This window comes from Pan troglodytes, chromosome 7 (genome assembly GCF_028858775.2).
Source record: "Pan troglodytes isolate AG18354 chromosome 7, NHGRI_mPanTro3-v2.0_pri, whole genome shotgun sequence".
Taxonomy (NCBI): domain Eukaryota; kingdom Metazoa; phylum Chordata; class Mammalia; order Primates; family Hominidae; genus Pan; species Pan troglodytes.
This window is the reverse complement of record NC_072405.2, coordinates 9,225,235-9,242,719: the sequence shown is the minus strand read 5'-3', so window position 1 is coordinate 9,242,719 and position 17,485 is coordinate 9,225,235. Positions and strand designations below refer to the sequence as shown.

The following is a 17,485-nucleotide window of genomic DNA, read 5'->3' as shown; positions in this document are numbered from 1 at the left end:
AAAAAAGCAAAATTCTTTTTTTTTTTTTAAGGCAGAGTCTTGCTCTGTCACTCAGGGTGGAGTGCAGTGGTGAAAGCTGAGCTCACTGCAACCTCTGACTCCCAGGTTCCAGCGATTTCCTGCCTCAGCCTCCCGAGTAGCTGGGATTACAGGCACCCACCACCACACCCTGCTAATTTTTTTTATTTTTAGTAGAGACGGGGTTTCACTGTCTTGGCCAGGCTGGTCTCAAACTCCTAACTTCAAGTGATCCACCAGTCTTGGCCTCCCAAAGTGCTGCGATTACAGGCGTGAGCCACCACGCCTGGCCCACAAAATTCTTTCAAAAGTTGTTTTGGAACAAACAACCTCAAAATTGAAGCAGAAACACGTGTTGTTTTTCTTACTAACTTAGACAAGATAAAGGAGCAGTGGATGGAAGCAGGAGCTCTGAGGCTGAAGACTAAAGGACAAGGTGTGGTGTGAACTAACTTGGGGGAGTCCTGTATAGTTCTGGAGTTTATTGATGAATCCTCCTATCCTGATTAAGAAAATACAACCGATAGACACTCTGATCCTGATGGCTACCACCAACTGTGGTAAAGCTACATCTTCAGCATCGAATGCCATCAGAACAAAACCCTGACGTGGTCTCGATGCCGAAGGCTACACATGCACGCGAGCTCAGAGGCCACCACTCTGCCTCAGAATCCACTGTGAGGCAAAACCAAAGGCGAGTTTCACTGGAATTTCTTCATTTGAGTTCATGTTTCAAGAAGTGGCCACCCCTATATTTTCTGAAAAATGTAAGACACTTTTCTTTGTAAAATTGCATGTAAGTATGTTTCTGTGATGGCTATGATGACAATTTAAGGCAAGTAATGATATGCAAAATTAAGTGTATTTTATATTTAAGAATATTGCATCTGATTCTTAAAGTGGCTAGCACTATGGAAATATTAAGAAGAGAGCTTGGCTGAGGGCTCAATATTAAATATCAGGGTTATCTGCAGGAGACAGGCAAAGGGAGAGAAGCTATTCCAAATGTCCTCCTACCCAGAAGACTCCAAATGTCCTCTTACCCAGAAGACTCCAAATGTCCTCCTACCCAGAAGACTCCAAATGTCCTCCTACCCAGAAGACTCCAAATGTCTTCCTACCCAGAAGACTCCAAATGTCCTCCTACCCAGAAGACTCCAAATGTCCTCTTACCCAGAAGACTCCAAATGTCCTCCTACCCAGAAGACTCCAAATGTCCTCCTACCCAGAAGACTCCAAATGTCCTCCTACCCAGAAGACTCCAAATGTCCTCTTACCCAGAAGACTCCAAATGTCCTCCTACCCAGAAGACTCCAAATGTCCTCCTACCCAGAAGACTCCAAATGTCCTCTTACCCAGAAGACTCCAAATGTCCTCCTACCCAGAAGACTCCAAATGTCCTCCTACCCAGAAGACTCCAAATGTCTTCCTACCCAGAAGACTCCAAATGTCCTCCTACCCAGAAGACTCCAAATGTCCTCCTACCCAGAAGACTCCAAATGTCCTCCTACCCAGAAGACTCCAAATGTCCTCCTACCCAGAAGACTCCAAATGTCCTCCTACCCAGAAGACTCCAAATGTCCTCTTACCCAGAAGACTCCAAATGTCCTCCTACCCAGAAGACTCCAAATGTCCTCCTACCCAGAAGACTCCAAATGTCCTCTTACCCAGAAGACTCCAAATGTCCTCCTACCCAGAAGACTCCAAATGTCCTCCTACCCAGAAGACTCCAAATGTCTTCCTACCCAGAAGACTCCAAATGTCCTCCTACCCAGAAGACTCCAAATGTCCTCTTACCCAGAAGACTCCAAATGTCCTCCTACCCAGAAGACTCCAAATGTCCTCCTACCCAGAAGACTCCAAATGTCCTCCTACCCAGAAGACTCCAAATGTCCTCTTACCCAGAAGACTCCAAATGTCCTCCTACCCAGAAGACTCCAAATGTCCTCCTACCCAGAAGACTCCAAATGTCCTCTTACCCAGAAGACTCCAAATGTCCTCCTACCCAGAAGACTCCAAATGTCCTCCTACCCAGAAGACTCCAAATGTCTTCCTACCCAGAAGACTCCAAATGTCCTCCTACCCAGAAGACTCCAAATGTCCTCTTACCCAGAAGACTCCAAATGTCCTCCTACCCAGAAGACTCCAAATGTCCTCCTACCCAGAAGACTCCAAATGTCCTCCTACCCAGAAGACTCCAAATGTCCTCCTACCCAGAAGACTCCAAATGTCCTCTTACCCAGAAGACTCCAAATGTCCTCCTACCCAGAAGACTCCAAATGTCCTCCTACCCAGAAGACTCCAAATGTCCTCTTACCCAGAAGATTCCAAATGTCTTCCTACCTGGAAGACTCCAAGTATCCTCTTACTGAGACCATTTTATTCTTTCTGAATTATCTGTGACCACTGCAAACTCTTCAAGGAGCTGATCAATACAAATGCCTTCAGAAGCTTCAGGGTGGAGTACACCACGACTTCACCACACATTTAAAAGGAAGCTATTGGAATAAGAATTAATCTACTTGAACTTTTTTATTCAGCCTAATTCTCAGAAATTTATATTCACCATGAGATTTGTAAAATACTTATAAGCAGCATGCAGAATGTGTACAATTACACCCTATGTGTGGCTCTGATCAAGGGCGAGCGTGCAGGAGAGTGGCCATAGCAAAGTCTTAGAAAATCACAATCTCCATGTTTGCTCCTTATCCCCACCCCTAGGTACACTTCTTCTTTGAATCCTCTTTTCCTAAGGAAAGATGTTAAATTCCACAATTAAGTCATTCCCATTAAGCTGTAGAATCATTAAGTAGAGTTCAAGTTAATCTTTTGTCTCTATGTTGAGGCACAGAACAGGGAACGTTTCATTCTTTGGGGACAATAATAATTATACGTTAAACATTTTTAAATAGGATATATTGTATTGACTCACAATGCATGATCAGATTTTTAAAAATTATTTCTCTCTGAGAGAAAAGAACTTTAAGCCTCCCAAGAGTTAATCAATTCATACACGTAAACTGCAGCATGCTAATTCTCCATGGCGATCCCTCTGTCTTCCTGTCTCCCCCTCACTCTTTCTCACTCTGTCTCCCTCCCTCCACACCTCACCCCTAGACTCTTGCTACCCAAGGCAGAGCATGCAGCAGCAGCAGCAGCATCACCTAGGAGCAGGTGAGTTGGAAATACAGATTCTCAAGCCCCACCCAAACTTGCTGAATCCGAGCACGCATTTGGCAAGGCCCGCAGAGGATTTTCGTGGGCATTACTATTTAAGAAGCAGTGTTGTAGACTACATATTTTTCACCCTTTTGCTAGGTCCTGAGCTACCCACAATCTGCAAAATCAAAGGGGAGACGGCGGTGGACGTGCAGAGCCTCAGAGAGCCAGGTGAGGGCGCTGTCCCCATGTCTGAGGCTTCCTGGAGCTGAAGCCAGTGGTTTCTACCCCGGAGGTTCTACCGTTTCTGGCCCAGGAACGCTGAGACCTTCGCACTCCCCTCGCTTCACAGCCAAGTGTAACTGTAAGAAGCAGTGAGTCCGGAAATGAACAGCCAGGCCTTGGAAGCATCTCGCATGTGTGGGAACGTCCGCCTTTGCTACAGGCGTGATTTTTCATATGACTCAGTACAAGGGAGGGGACACGTGACATCACTTAATCCTTTACTAAACCCAAAGTTAGGATTCTTGCCTGTAGATTTCCACAGAATATAGCACCAAAAACGTTCTCTATGTCTAGATGGAGGACAATGTCATCAACGGGCCACTGTGACCACCTCAGCCCCAGGCAAAGCCCAAGCCTGCCTGCTCCAGCCGCCCGTGGTCCTCCACAGCCAGGACCTGCTTTCTGGGCTGGCTTCACCCCCCACCACTTCCACAGCCCAGCAGTGCCCCTCCAGGCTCCACCGTCACATCGCATGTGTGTTCCCTGCGCTGCTGAGGGACAGCTCACTGGGTCTTCCTGTTTCAAATTCTTGGGGACTCTGTACTTGAGGCTGGGGGTGCCAGCAGCTGAGGAGGGGAGGGCTTTCCGAAAGCCCGTCTGCCTGGAGGCTGTCTGCGTTTCACCTCTGTGTCCGCGTGCATCCTCACAAGGACATTCATTTTTAAGTTTTAATGTTAACTTCGTGCTGCGAAACTTATTATTTTAAAGAGAAAATATCTTAGATCCCTTATGAACTTTTAAGAAAACAGTCCTTATTCATAAATTTGCAAAAGTGTTCTGTGTGGATCTTTATATCACCTATCTATCATCTATCAGTCATCTATCTCTGCCTATCATTCATTTATCATCAACCTATCATCTATCTTCTGTCTGTTATCTATCTATGGAATATATATATATTTTGAGTTGGAGTCTCACTCTGTTGCCCAGGCTGGAGAGCAATGGCGCGATCTCGGCTCACTGCAACCTCTACCTCCCGGGTTCAAGTGATTTTCCTGACTCAGCCTCCTGGGTAGCTGGGATTACAGGCGTGCCATCATGCCCAGCTAATTTTTGTATTTTTAGTAGAGACGGGGTTTCCCCATGTTGGTCAGGCTGGTCTCAAACTCCTGACCTTGTGATCCACCTGCCTCGGCCTCCCAAAGTGTTGGGAATACAGGCATGAGCCAGAACGCCCGGCCTATCATCTGTTCTTATCTATCCTCTATCCATCTATCTTCCTATCTAATCAATATAGCTATTATTTATTCATCTATCATCTATGTATGTTCACCTCTCTGTCTCTCAACCAATCTATTTCTACATCTAGATCTACACATAGAGAGAGGAATCAGAAAAGTGTAAGCTTTAGAAATAGTATCTCCCAGCTGGGCGCCATGGCTCACCCCTGTAATCCTAGCACTTTGGGAAGCTGAGGTGGGCAGATTACCTGAGGTCAGGAGTTCAAGACCAGCCTGGCCAACATAGTGAAACCCTGTCTCTACTAAAAATATAAAAGTCAGCAGGACATGGTGGAGTGTGCCTGTCATCCCAGCTACCCGTGAGGCTGAGGCAGGAAAATCACTTGAACCTGGGAGGCAGAGGCTGCAATGCAGTGAGCCGAGATCATGCCCCTGTTCTCCAGCCTGGGTGATAGAGCAAGACTCCGTCTCAAATAAATAAATAAATAAATAAATAAATAAATAAATAATAAAGAAATAGTATCTCCTGTCTTTTGGTGTCTAAATGAAGGCTGCTTTTAGAAAGGGGTTGCAGTGTTTGTTCTTCTTGGTCCACTTACGATTTTTTAACCCGGTCTTCTGCATTTCCAGTGGGACAGGAATGTTATCATGGGCTTGGTCCGCTTAGGATTTTTTAACCCGGTCTTCTGCATTTCCAGTGGGACAGGAATGTTATAATGGGCTTGGTCCGCTTAGGATTTTTTAACCCGGTCTTCTGCATTTCCAGTGGGACAGGAATGTTATAATGCTGAAAACCACTGGAGTTCAGTTTGTTTTACAGAGGAAAATAGAATGGGGAGGTTTCCCCAAAGTGTCCTTCTTTTCAAGATGATTGCTTGCCTATCATTTTATTCATATAATCTAAAAAGTTTTTAATCGTGCCATTTCCTTCAGTGGGAAAATTCAGTTCCATAGATGTTTCTAGGATGTGGGCATAGACTGATCCGAACGAGGAACTTTGTAAAGTCTGCATTTAATCTTCTGGTTATTTAATGGGACAGAGCCCCTGGCCCATGTGAGAGGAAAACACAGAGGGGGCAGGTGCCGCACGCTACGTCCCTGGCGTGGCACATGAGCCGTCCAAATGCCCCTGATAACAGGTGGGTCAGCCGTCAGCTAGCAGCCCCAGTGGAGCTTCTCAGACTTCCAGACATCGATGGGAACGACTCAGCCACTGCCTCCAATTCACATCTGTTTCTTTTGCTAAAATAAAATATCCTGCTTTACTTGTCCTTTAATCCTCCCTCTGAAGTTCTGTGTCATCCATGAAGCCTTCTCTGTTACTCTGGTCAGAATTAATCATGTCTCCTCTTCAAATCCCCCCAGTTTCTCATCCCTGTCAGGCACACAACTTTCTGTCTGGCACCATTGCTAGCTGTTTCTGTGCTCCTCTCCTCTTCAACATGGCAAGTGTCTCGAATGCCGTCTGTGTCTAATTTATCTTTGTCTTCACAAGAGGCGCAGAAATGCTGCACATCCCAAGAAATGGTGCTGACTGGAGCCGAGTTGGGTTGTGCCTAACTGAATGCAATGGATATGCCGGGCAGAGGCTGCAGGGTCTATAGGGTCTCTGGGCGTTTCGAGGAGTCCTGTAGAAGAGCTTCTAGGACCAGAGAAAACCCCAGGGCTAACGCTCTCCCAGCTGAGTTTTCTGAGGACTGGAAGGGTTATGTGAGCACAGAAGGAAGCCCTGGTCCTCGCCTTCATGGAAGACCTCCCAAGCCCGGGCAGAGCCTTGTGGCCACAGTCAGAGCAGCCCTGTGAACTACTCGTGCATCTTGCAAACGAGGCTCCCTGGGAGAGGAGCCCTGCGCTGCAGGTTGCTGCCTTTGGCACCGTCTTGCACTCCAGAGCCTGGGCTCCTCCCTGCAGCCGGGGACAGAGGCCATGTCCCCTGCAGGGTTCTTCACTGCAGCCTCTGGGCACCTACTCCTGTGGAAGTCTGCCTTCGCCCCATCTGGGCTGTCAGGATATGGAAGGCCACATGGAGGCCTCTCCATCACAGCACACCTGGACTTCCACACCGGTGTGTCTCCCTGCTCTGGGCTCCTGGGTGCCGCCTTCCCGCAGAAGCCTGAACCTAACTGAAGGGCCATTGCAGTCATCCTCCTGCTCATTTCCAAGACATCTCAGGCCTCCACATTCCCTTCTGCCTCTTCTTTGTGCTCAGACATTTCCACAGAATAGCCATGTTGCCTGACTTCCATTTTCCAGGCAAGATATGCCCTATAATGCAGCAGCCAGTACAGGGTATGTTTTTTATTTCAAAGGAAATAATTCTTCTCAGGGGTAACTGCTTAACAAAGTAATGGAAGACAGATTTGTCATCTCACACAGCACAACATGCAGTGATACATGGCACAGGCCTAGCTCCCGGCCCTCGCTAATCCCATGTTGGTGCTCTTTGAATTCCTTTGTGTTCTGCACTTGCCTTAAGGAGGTTTTTAAACAATTTCTTTCTGAAGGCCAGGTACGGTGGCTCTCGCCTGTAATTCCACTACTTTGGGAGGCTGAGGAGGGAGGACTGCTTGAGCCCAGGAGTTTGAGATCAGCCTGGGCAACTAAGCAAGACCCTGTCCTTACAAAAAATTTATGGGCATGGTGGTGCACACCTGTAATCTCAGCTACTCGGGAGGCTGAGGCGGGAGGATTGCTTGAGCCTGAGAGGTCAAGGCTGCAGTTAGCTATGATAGCACCACTGCACTCCAGAGCAAGACCCTGTCTCAAGAAGAAAAAAGAATTCTCTCTGGCTGAAATTTTCTGTCTGTCTATACACCCCTTTTTAGACAAAATGTTTTCAATTTATATATGCAATCTTCCAACTAGCCCTTGAATAACACATTATTCATAGCAAAGACACACAGTACCTCGCTGGGAAACATGAATCATAAGATCAAAGTCACCAAATTCAGTACAGAGACTTGCTGGTCAGCAGGACAGGCCCACCAAATGGCAAATGCAAACACAGGATGGGAGAGAAGGCACTGGCCCTGGCAACGCTGTGCGAGCAGAGCGTGGATGTGTCTGGTGGACTTAAAGATACGTGTACAGGCAAGAGAAAACCTCGTGGAAGAAACAGGTTCATCTTGAAGGTTAAAGCAGCTTCAGCTTCTCTCTCTCTGTCACTTCCTGGGCAGGAGGCCACAGGATTTCTCCTAGGATAACAGTGGACTGTGGGTGGAGGCCTCTTTTCCCCTCCTGTGGGAGAGGAGTCAAGCCTCAGGTCAGCAGAAGGGAGATGTTTCTCCTGCAGGTTAGCTGCGCGCTCAAGCACCTAGCGTCCTGAGTTTCTTCAGGGGTTCCTGCTGCCAGCCTAACGTTTCTAAATAGAGCACTCTAGGTTTCTGGCATCAAGGCTATGTGATCAGGTGTGAGGCAGGTACAAGGTGCAGCTCATCAGTCTGGAACAGCTCCCCACTCTGGAACAGCTCCTCATCCTGGAATGGCTTCTCATTCTGAAACGATTCCCCATTCTGGAACGGCTCCCCATTCTGGAACAGCTCCTCATTCTGGAACGTCCAGTTGCTTTGCATTTTCTTCTGTCCTCCACTCCATACTCTCAGAGGCCATTGATCACAGTAAAAGCTGCACATCCTAGGTGGCTAAACCATAGAAAGATCACAAAGGTCTATTAGCACCCTGTAGCAAAATGGGCCACACTTCTCTCTGCAGTCAGAGTAGAATTCCTAAAACCCCACCAAATATTTCACCTTGAATATGCATGCAGGGGACTGAAAGTGCAGTGGCTGAGCCCGCACACCTGCCTGGAGGAGCTGAGGAAGAAAATCAAATTGAGACTTAAAGGATGCTAAGATCTAGTGTAGCCAATTTCAGGAGAGAATGCTAAGATCTATGGCAGCTGATTCCATGAGAGCATGCTAAGATCTAGGGTAGCCAATTCCATGACTGCACCTTTTGGACAAGAGGACATCTGATTTATTATGCCAAGAAAGGGCAATCAAGATGAGAGAGGTTTTGTAAGGCCAAAGCCAAAGAAAAAAAAAAAAACTTAAGGGCTTTATTTTTGGAGATTTCTCCATTGCATTAAATTAAGCTCTCTGTAGCCTGATAGAAAACTTACAATCAAATCCTCATAATAACAAAGGTGTCGATGCAGCTGGTTTGGAGATAGGTGTGGCTGTACAAGGAACAGGGCAGCAAGGAGAAAACCCAAGGACATCTTGACTGACAGAGGGTCCAGGCGCAGTCACCCGCACGCTCTCTGGGCCCCACACTTCCTCTGACTCTGGTCCATATAGCAATGAAAGGTAGGTAGTGCCAGGTCGTGGGAAAGGTGCTTGCTAACATCAGGCCCGTATTCTTGGGACAGTTCCAGGACTCAGGACAGAGCACCAGTAGTGCCTTCTCAGCTCTTCTGTCCCTCAGTCTTCTCATCTGAAAAATGGGTGTAACAAGTCCTCTCTGCTCTTCCCTTGTAGGGTGTTTTGACTTGGGTTTTGGGCCAAATATGGCAATTCCAGAGAAAGGGTTTTGAAATATCTGAAACTTTAAATCAATGTAATGTTTAAGCTGAGAAATTTTTGAATTGTATTCTTGAAGTCTCAGATGCAAAAGAGAAGCAAGAAGAATCCTAAAGTCACTGAATTTTTCTTTTATTTGCAGGTTCTTGTATCGTGTGGTATAAAGCCTGAAATTCAGGTTGTGTTCACTGGGGCTTCTGGGCTGACAATTTGGACTAAATGAGAATGTATAGGAACTCTTGTCAAAAGATTCAATTTTCTTTTACTAAAATAAAGATCTATAATACTTGTTGCTTTTTAAAAAAAAGAGCACTAACACCTCTGAGCTTTGCCTCCTTGTGCGAGAGTAATGTATTAATAATTGAGGAAAGATGGCAAGAAGGTAAAAAGAGTACAGACAGAATTCCTGGTCCTAGCCCTGAAGGAGTTCACTGATTCTAATCTTTCCTGAAGTTACAACACGGTCCTAGACAGGCACACAAGCACACAGAGCAAAGAAACGAATTTCCTTGTTGAAAACATGTCGACGCTTTCTGTGTTTACACTCATGTTCACTCCAACATCCAGCTCCAGGCTGGAGACCACACGAAGGAGGCAGAAGCGGGAGGCAGAAGTCAGGTGAGCTTGTCTTGAGCACAGCCGTACTTAATCCAAACATAACCACCGTGTTCCTATTTTACTTACAACATTTCACAGATTCTAAGATGCCTTTTCTTTTTTTCACTTTTATTTTCATGTCTCTGAGGTTGGAACGCATTTTATCATGGATGGCCTTGCACAGTCACTATTGACCCAGCAAGATCCCAGGTGTCTCTCCCAGTCACTCCAGGAAGATGGTGGTACTATGTGTCAGACTTCAGCCGTGAGGCAGTGGGAATTCACAAACAGAGCAGATCCCCTCCAAGAATCCCATAGGCAAAGAAGCTCCCTGGAGCCCAGAGACACCCTGAGGGAAGAAGGACAGACACGTGAGACTGGCAAAGCGTCATCTGAAATAAAATCCCATATGCTCTGATGGCTTGGACCTGGATGACTGGAAGCAAGCTGGACAGAAAGAGCCAGGACTTTCCTGTCATCCCAGGACGCAACAGGACAGCCACAGCCTGGAAGCTTCAGGCCCCACAACATGCAAGGGCCCTGGGAGAAAGAAGGAATGCTGGCTGAGGATCTTTTCTTGACACCTTCTGGTAAAATCAAGATTACCAGAGAACATCAGCACTAAGCGTGCAGAGCCAGTGTCCGGGTTGGAACCGACTACCGGAGTGCAGGCTTGTACAAACGCTGCATTTTCAATACTCTTGATGGCAGTAAATAATGACAGGTGGAAAATTATGAATATTAGTGAGTCCGAGATTTAAAAATGTGTAAGAAAAGGCAGATTCTGTGAAGTTTTAGGAATTCCTTTATCAATGTATAAGGTATATATATATATACACACACACATACACTCATATGGAACATATATATGCAGATACATGCCAACGGAGTTAGATTAGAATCTACATTTGTGTATGTCTTAAAGAGTTTTTTAAAATGTACAAATTAAGCATGGTCATAACTGTTTTAGCAGCATTTTTTCAGTCGTGTGTACAGCTGTGGTGTATCTCACCACCAATGGCTTTTAGATTTAATGGAATAAAATACTGGATTTAATAGAGTGAAGTCTGATGTCTGTGTCCTTCTAAAATTCCTATGTAGAAACTCCTACCTGAAAAGTGATGTTATGAGGGGTGTTAAGGGGTAGGGCCTTTGGGAAGTGATTAGGCCATGCGGGCAGAGCCCTCTCAAATGGGTTTAGTACCCCGTAAATGAAGCCTAAGGGGGCTCATTCACCCCTTCCGCCATGTAAGGATGCAGCAAACAGGCTCCATGTACGAGTCAGGGAACCCTTAGCAGACACAGAGCCTACAGCACCCGGATCTCCAGCTTCCAGCCTCAGAACTGTGGGAAAGGCGCGTCTACTGTTTCACAGGCCCCAGTGGTGGAATTTTTGTTACAAAATTCTGGATGGACTAAGACCTATGGCTTCAGGGTTGACTCATTCTCACATCAAGAAAGTGCTACAGTTATGACAATCTTCATCAATCATAGCCTAAATTACCCCTGAAGAAATTTAGGGAGGTTTCAGATTGTGTTTTCATCTCAATTGAAATGAGTTTTATCTATCTTCAGGTTTCAGAAATTAAATTTGCATTGTGGACAAATTCAAGAAAGGTATATTTTAAATGTCTTAAAGTCAAAGTAGATTTTTTTGATCTACCTTTACTATACATCCCACAAATACAGTCATGCACCCCATAACAATGCTTGAGTCAACAACAAACCACATATTCTACAGTAGCCCCATATACTACGGTGACCCATACACACACACACTCATGCATGGTACATATATGCCGATGCATGCCAAAAGATGTAGATTAAAATCTACATGGAGACAGAAAAGCAGATGAGTTTGTCTTGAGCACAGTCATACTTAATCCAAACATAACAATATTCCAATTTTACTTAAGAAATTTCACAGATTCTAAGATGCCTAACAACACATGGCTCTGTCATTAAGTGAGGCATGACTGTACATACTAGCGGGTGAGGAAGACAGCAAATGTTCAATTAATGTTTGATGATTGACCAAATCAGGTGGGATGGTGGGGGGTGGGGGGTGGAGGATAGGGGAACGATTTGTCAGAAGTTTTGGTGAATCCAAGGTTTCACTCAAGTCAAAATAAAAATATTCATAGAGCCCAATGCAAACAAGAAAACACACAGACAACAAAAAACAGAGAACGACAATGACAAAATGGCCAAGCAGGAGAGCAGCACGTGTTCCTGACCTGGCTGCAGCTGTCCCTCAGGCCCAGGCTGTCCCGGACTTCACACCGAACCCAAGGTTATGGCCCCCATCCTTCCTCAGCCTCTCCTACCCTGACCACACAGTCGGTCGAGAGCCTTTCTTGATAGGAAAAAGAAATGAAAAGCTTAGCTCATTTTAACAGAATCAAAATGACCCAGACCTTCACATGTTTGTGTCACAAGAGCTAAATCACATATTATTTGATGATCTTCCTTTATGTCCAGCTTGGGTTAAGGGAAGCATTAATTAGAGATGAAAATTGTTATTTTTTTAAACATAAATTAACACTAAGTAGGTGAGTCATTTGGTGTCTGAAAAAATAAAACCTAAATAACTCCAACTTCAGACACACCAGATAATACTCTTAAAGTTCCTTAACTGACTTTTAAAGTCAGTTTTTTCCCATTGGTGATTCCTACAGCACCAGAGAAATCAGCATCTCTGTAGGATCAATGTGTTTGTGTCTCCAGGAGCTCGGATAAAGCCCTGGTTGTAGCCGAATGATTAGTTGTGATACCTTTTAAATGCTCTTTTGGGTATAGAAATGCTGACTTAGAATTTATGATAACACAGAAATCGGCTTATAGAAATATATGAGAACTATCATATCCAGGAATTAAATGAATCCACTCATAAATAAAAACATATTGATATCCACCTGTTAAAGGAGAGGAACTTGATATCTTTCTCACCGACAGATAGCAAGACAGGCACATGGAAATTTTATGCTTGCATACACTATGCTTAGGGAAAACAGGAAACAAACTTCTTTTAAAACCGTTTTATTATTAAGCTTGCAAAATTCTCTCTCCCATTCATTTAAATATCTGAATTATTCTTGAAGATCGTATGTTACGTATTTTCATTTGTTTTTCTGCTTGTTTTTGCATATGCGGCATAAATTGTGAGCAAAACTCTTGAATGGTGTTTCATATCAAACACAAATCCTCGTGTCAAGCTCTGAGCAAAGTCGTGAGGGGAGAAAGTATCTCCCAGCAGGATTATTCACTCCTTCTGTTGACGTCATCTACCCATCCACGCCAACTCTGGCCGCCCAAGGCCACCAAGCTAATAGCACTCAATGGTGTTCCGCATGTACCCTCCCTATGGACTTACCAACTCCTAACCACCCAGCCAGAGTGGGCCTGTCTCCTGCTTCTCACCCTGCTCTCTGCACATTAAAAGCTGGCTCTTCTGTGCTACTGGCTAGTTTTTACTAAGGCATGCATATGTTTCTCCTCCCATAATACAGATGTGTATATTCACATGGGCCTTTGGAATATGTCCATCTCATGTGCAGCCTAGAAGCTCCTCCATATGGCTCTGTCCACCCAAAATGTATTAGGAGTGACTGATAATTTCAATCAGTTCTCACTTCATCTAGTATCAGCCTTTTCTGAAATTTAATTTCCTCTCAAAAAGAAGCAATGACGCTTCTAAGATCAGGCAACCTTTCGCCTAGGCAAATGACAAACCTATGCAAGTGACAAATTTCTTCCACCATTGAAAATCGATCCATTGGAAATATTCATCATTCCAATCAATAGGGAGCTTGCGTAGGGAAACATGTGCGACTGGGCCGAGGCGGGCAGATCACGAGGTCAAGAGATCAAGACCATCCTGGCCAATACGGTGAAACCTCATCTGTAACAAAAATACAAAAATTAGCTGGGCGTGATGGTGCTCGCCTGTAGTCCCAGCTACTCAGGAGGCTGAGGCATGAGAATTGTTGAACCCAGGAGGTGGAGGTTGTGGTGAGCCGAGATCATGCCACCGCACTCCAGCCTGGGCAACAGAGCAAGAACCCATCTCAAAAAAAAAAAAATTGTGCTAGTGTAATCATCCTTAACCAAAAGCAAACGACTATTCAGAGACAAATGTGGGTATTTGGGCTCTAGTGGATTTGGGGTTAAAATTTGGAAGTTTGAAAAAGCTAAAGGTTTCTCAGAGCCTCTTTTTAAAAGTAAGCTGCATAAGCTGCCATTCTTTATGAGGCCTCGTTTCATTCCCCTTAAACATGGCCTTGAAATTCCGTATGTGGGAGAATACACGAATATTGAATCAAAGGTGCATGGCTGGCATATTTTATGAAGATTCCCTACAATCTAACTATAAAGCACCACCAGGAAAAAAAAGATTACTTTTATTCTGGTTGACACAAAATGATGCATCAGAGCTTCCAGTCAAAACAGACATTGTTAGGAAATGTGATAATTTTACTCCAACATTTCCCCTTGCTTTCAGAATTTTTACAAAGATATGGCTCCAGCAGGCACAATGTGGGTACCCTTTTCTAATATGATCAACTGAGCAATTCGTAAATTAAAATAAGAAAAGATGAAATCGCATTTAAACACCACCACCACCTGGGCTTAGTAAAGTTGATATTCCACCTACTTGAACGCTCAGGAGCACAAAATATTTACATAAACCCCAGGGATCACAGCATGCTTCTTAGTCACCATGGCATCCAAATCACTTCATAGAGGAATAGCTCTGAATGGCTCTACGACACCGATTGATCCCTCACAAGGCAAATACATAGGAGGCGACTGGGCGCTGGAAACCACGCAGGTGACAAGAACGCGGCTGTAAGGAGGGCTACGGCCCCTGTTATGGCCTAGCTTACAGGCGGGCTGGAAAGGTGGACGTTTCACTGGTAGTTAACCAGAATCCCATAGAGGAGCTTGTGGTGGGAAGCCTCTCCTGGTTCAGAGATTAGGAAAGGCATCTCGGAGCAGCACTGAAGCTGAGGTATGCAGGAGCAAGTCACGTGGAAACGGAGGAGATGGTGGGGAAAGCCACGACCAGCAGAGCCCTTCAAATGCCCGAAACGCAGGGCCCTGAGCTTCCTGTGCTCAGCTATCTAGAGGGACTACGGAACTTGAACCTCAGATGACGTCGGGGCTGGGGGAATGAAGTTGGAGAGAAAGGTGGGCCGTGAATTTGAGAGGGTTTCCTAAGCTATGTTAAGGGATCTGGACATCTTCCCAAGGGCCAATGAAAGATGAGAAATGAATTTAACATAAAGCTATTATGGAATGCATAGTTTCCAATGATCATTCTCACAGTTGTGTGAAGACACAGGACTCTCCAGCTGGTCAAATAGGGTGCAGAGTGATGACTGAGATGCTGCCGTCCCTGTCTGAGGGGAGTGACTTTGGGGCGGCAATGGAGATGGCAAGAAGACACGTGCTTGGAAGCACGTGCAAGAATCAGAGCCTCAACTTAGAGCTGATTGTCCTTAAAAAGCAGCACCCCACATTAGGCACAGTCTAACCAGAGTGATGAGAAACCAGGCTCCCACCCACATGAGGGTGAGGACAGTAAAGGCTCCTGATTCAGTATCACGTGAGAAATGCTGACAGAAGAATAGTCCAGGTGGTACCTGGGGAAAACCTTGTTGATTTGGGAGCAAATATGTGTAAAAGCTATCTACAAATACAGGCAAAGCTGCCCTATAAAGAGTAATCTTGCTTGGCTTCAAAGAGCAGAACTAGGGTCTTCAGGGAGAAGCGGCAGGGAAGTCAATCTTACCTCAGCCTGAGAGAGAATTCTAACAGTGGAGGCGGCGAATCAGGCTTCCTCCAGGACCAGGACAGGGTGACGTCAGCCTGAGAGAGCTTTCTAACAATGGAGGCGGCGAATCAGGCTTCCTCCAGGTCCAGGACAGGGTGACGTCAGCCTGAGAGAGCTTTCTAACAATGGAGGCGGCGAATCAGGCTTCCTCCAGGTCCAGGACAGGGTTACGCCAGCCTGAGAGAGCTTTCTAACAATGGAGGCGGCGAATCAGGCTTCCTCCAGGTCCAGGACAGGGTTACGCCAGCCTGAGAGAGCTTTCTAACAATGGAGGCGGCGAATCAGGCTTCCTCCAGGTCCAGGACAGGGTGACGTCAGCCTGAGAGAGCTTTCTAACAATGGAGGCGGCGAATCAGGCTTCCTCCAGGTCCAGGACAGGGTGACGTCAGCCTGAGAGAGCTTTCTAACAATGGAGGCGCCGAATCAGGCTTCCTCCAGGTCCAGGACAGGGTGACGCCAGCCTGAGAGAGCTTTCTAACAATGGAGGCGGTGAATCAGGCTTCCTCCAGGTCCAGGACAGGGTGACATCAGCCTGAGAGAGCTTTCTAACAATGGAGGCGGCGAATCAGGCTTCCTCCAGGACCAGGACAGGGTGACGCCAGCCTGAGAGAGATTTCTAACAATGGAGGCGGCGAATCAGGCTTCCTCCAGGACCAGGACAGGGTGACGCCAGCCTGAGAGAGATTTCTAACAATGGAGGCGGCGAATCAGGCTTCCTCCAGGTCCAGGACAGGGTGGCGTCAGCCTGAGAGAGCTTTCTAACAATGGAGGCGGTGAATCAGGCTTCCTCCAGGTCCAGGACAGGGTGACATCAGCCTGAGAGAGCTTTCTAACAATGGAGGCGGCGAATCAGGCTTCCTCCAGGACCAGGACAGGGTGACGCCAGCCTGAGAGAGATTTCTAACAATGGAGGCGGCGAATCAGGCTTCCTCCAGGACCAGGACAGGGTGACGCCAGCCTGAGAGAGATTTCTAACAATGGAGGCGGCGAATCAGGCTTCCTCCAGGTCCAGGACAGGGTGACGTCAGCCTGAGAGAGCTTTCTAACAATGGAGGCGGTGAATCAGGCTTCCTCCAGGTCCAGGACAGGGTGACATCAGCCTGAGAGAGCTTTCTAACAATGGAGGCGGCGAATCAGGCTTCCTCCAGGACCAGGACAGGGTGACGCCAGCCTGAGAGAGATTTCTAACAATGGAGGCGCCGAATCAGGCTTCCTCCAGGTCCAGGACAGGGTGACGTCAGCCTGAGAGAGATTTCTAACAATGGAGGCGGCGAATCAGGCTTCCTCCAGGACCAGGACAGGGTGACGCCAGCCTGAGAGAGATTTCTAACAATGGAGGCGGCGAATCAGGCTTCCTCCAGGACAGGGTGACGCCAGCCTGAGAGAGAATTCTAACAGTGGAGGCGGCGAATCAGGCTTCCTCCAGGACAGGGTGACGCCAGCCTGAGAGAGAATTCTAACAGTGGAGGCGGCGAATCAGGCTTCCTCCAGGACCAGGACAGGGTGACGTCAGCCTGACAGAGAATTCTAACAGTGGAGGCGGCGAATCAGGCTTCCTCCAGGACCAGGACAGGGTGACGCCAGCCTGAGAGAGCTTTCTAACAATGGAGGCGGAGAATCAGGCTTCCTCCAGGTCCAGGACAGGGTGACGCCAGCCTGAGAGAGCTTTCTAACAATGGAGGCGGCGAATCAGGCTTCCTCCAGGTCCAGGACAGGGTGACGCCAGCCTGAGAGAGCTTTCTAACAATGGAGGCGGCGAATCAGGCTTCCTCCAGGTCCAGGACAGGGTGACGTCAGCCTGAGAGAGCTTTCTAACAATGGAGGCGCCGAATCAGGCTTCCTCCAGGTCCAGGACAGGGTGACGCCAGCCTGAGAGAGCTTTCTAACAA

At 46.7% G+C, this 17,485-nt stretch overlaps 1 long non-coding RNA gene across 3 annotated transcripts; it reads right to left on the bottom strand.

The window, feature by feature from the left end:
• Positions 1-7,457: 7,457 nt before the first annotated feature.
• On the bottom strand, positions 7,458-16,810 carry LOC104007515 (uncharacterized). Of its 3 annotated transcripts, XR_681762.5 has the most exons (4): positions 15,555-16,256; positions 11,998-12,116; positions 8,764-10,109; positions 7,458-8,284 (listed from the first exon to the last, which is right to left on the bottom strand). It is a non-coding gene; the product is annotated as an uncharacterized LOC104007515 (long non-coding RNA). The 3 variants fall into 3 exon arrangements; XR_010159400.1 differs by having other exon boundaries at positions 11,998-16,810; XR_001719990.4 differs by lacking the exon at positions 11,998-12,116 and having other exon boundaries at positions 15,555-16,255.
• Positions 16,811-17,485: the final 675 nt, after the last annotated feature.